Here is a 2,718-nt window from a genome sequence, read left to right as displayed (position 1 = left end):
GTCTTCTGTGGTTCCATATACGTTTTAGGATGGTTTTCTCCATTTCTGTGAAGAATGTAATTAGTTATTTTGATATGGATTGCATTGACTCTGTAGATTGCTTTGGGTAGTATGGACAGTTTAACAATATTGTTTCTTCTAGTCCATGAACATGGACTATCTTTCCATTTTTTTGTGTCCTCTTCAATTTTTTTCATTAATGTTTTATAGTTTTCATTGTAGAGATCTTTCACTTTTTTGGTTAATTCCTAGGCATTTTATTCATAGCTATTATAAATGGGATTACTTTTTATTTTATTTCTTTTTCAGATTGTTTGTTGTTGGCATATAGAAATGCTACTGCTTTTTGCATGTTGATGTTGTATCCTGCAACTTTACTGAACTTGTTTGTCAGTTCTAATAACTTTTTGGTGGAGTTTTTAGGTTTTTCCAAGTGTAAGATAATATCATCTACAAAGATAATTTGATGTCCTCCTTTCCAATTTGGATGCCCTTTATTTATTTCTCTTGTCTGATTGCTCTTCCTAGGACTTCCAGTAATCTGTCCTTTTTTAAATGAAGGTTTTTACGATTTTTCTCTGTGTTCCAGTTGCTCTGATGTTTCACTGTGACCTTTCCATTTTTAATTTTTAACTAATGTATTAAGTTGATCCTACAAGTTCAAGCCTGCAGTGAGCTATGACTGCACTACTGCATTCCAGCCTGGGAAACACAGCAAGATCCTGTCTCTTAAAAAAAAGAAAAAAGAAAAGTACTTGTTTATGCTTCCCTAAAAATTGCTTCAAAACACTTGGAATTTTTTGTGTGATGGGAATGGTTTTGTTATACTAATTAGATGACTCACTGTGGGCCCTTAGATAGCTTCAGGATGGGAATTGCCCTCCAAAAAGACCAATAATAGGATTAGAGGGTTAGAACGTTTAGCCACTTGACCTCTAGGGAGGGGAAGTTTGGAGACTCAGTTCAGTTATGTGACCAATGATTTAATCAATCATGCCTAAGTTATAAAACTCCAATAAAAACTCTGCTCATGGAGACTTGAGGGAGCTTTCTGACTGAAGGATACATCAATGTGCTAAGAGGCTGTCATAGCCTGACTCTATGGGGAGAGGGCATGGAAGCTCTTGTCCTGGACTCTCCCAGACTTTGCCCTATGTGTATCCTTTAAAATAAAACTGTAATAATACGTATAGTATTTTCTTGAGTTATTTGAGTCATTCTAGTAAGTTGTCAAACCTGAAGAGATAGTGAGAACTCTGAATTTGTAACCAGTTTGTCAGAAATGTGAGGGGCTGGGGACCCTACTTGTAACTGAATTTTAAAACCTGCAGAGTTTAATGCTAACTCTGCGTGGTTTGTGTCAGAATTGAATTGTAGTTCACTTCTATCTTAGTCCATTTTGTGCCATTATAACAATACCACAGACCAAGCAATTTATAGTGAACACAAATTTATTGGTTCATGGGTCTGGTGGCTGGGAAGTCCAAGATATATACCTTGCACATAAACTGTTTTTTCAATAGTTTTACATTCAGGAGGCCTAATTACTTTTAAATTATACAACATTTCTTACATAAATTCCCTATTATAACTTTTTTTCACGACTTTTACAGACAATTCTTTGACATGCCTCAACTTTCTGACTTGTTGCAAGCATCCCTTTCTTTAAACAATCAGTTAATTTATTTTAGGATAAGAATTTACCATATAACATTCCTTTTTACATAAATTCCCCACCCCCTCCCCCGCTTTTTTTTTCTCAAAGATGATAACCATTCTTTTTCAAAGTGAACTTCCTTCATGTCTGTGGACTAGACTGTCTAAGGCCGCAAGATTAGAAGTTAGGATAATACATGTTACACTGTTGACTTTTAGCGAACTTTACTTTTGTTGAAAACCTTGTAAGTTTGGGATTTCAATTATTCTTTGCTGTTAATAAGACCTTGTTCATATTAACTTAGAATTGGTATAGATGGCTCTTTCCTGATTCTGTAAGTACTTTAAGGCTTGGCTGAGTGCAAACAGCTCGCAAATTTGAGCAGACCAATTATTAGACAATTTTCCTGACTCTGCTTCTACAAGAGTTTCCTTATCACTTACTGAATACCCATTGTGTCTTTTTCTCTCAATCACCCGGGAGGAACCATCTATAGTCCTGTCCTGAAGGGAGTTCCTCCTAGGTCTGGTCGGACCTTGGTATGGTAATTAAGATTTAGATACCCTGTTAGGAAACCTGCTGGGTTAAGGGAATTTTCAGTAGTTAATGTTAAATCATCTTTTTCTAACAGAATAGCCTTATACTTTAAAGTTCTTGAGTCAGTAAGCTACCTTTTTGCTTTTTTTTTTTTTTCCCCTCCACTTAGGATAGTTCTGACCTGATGAGGTATGCTCACAATGAAGTTTCCTCTGGAAGTTATTTTTCTACTTTCTTCTGTTAGCAAAGCAGTTGCCGCTACAGATTGAATGCATTTGGGCCGTTCATGGGTTACTGGGTTAAGGATTTTTGATTAGGAGGGCTATGGGTTGTCAGTGGCCTCAGTGCTTTCAGGCTACTCCCTTGTTCACGCTGACAACAAGGTGGCATTGGAGTGTTATAGGGTCATGGAGAAGACCTTCAATTATCAATTATAGGTTTTAAATTTACCCTGACTTTTAAAGGCTACTCCCTTGTTCACGCTGACAACAAGGTGGCATTGGAGTGTTATAGGGTCATGGAGA

The sequence above is a fragment of the Mandrillus leucophaeus genome, unplaced genomic scaffold (genome assembly GCF_000951045.1).
Source record: "Mandrillus leucophaeus isolate KB7577 unplaced genomic scaffold, Mleu.le_1.0 Scaffold178, whole genome shotgun sequence".
Lineage (NCBI taxonomy): Eukaryota > Metazoa > Chordata > Mammalia > Primates > Cercopithecidae > Mandrillus > Mandrillus leucophaeus.
Note: the sequence above shows the minus strand (reverse complement) of the source record.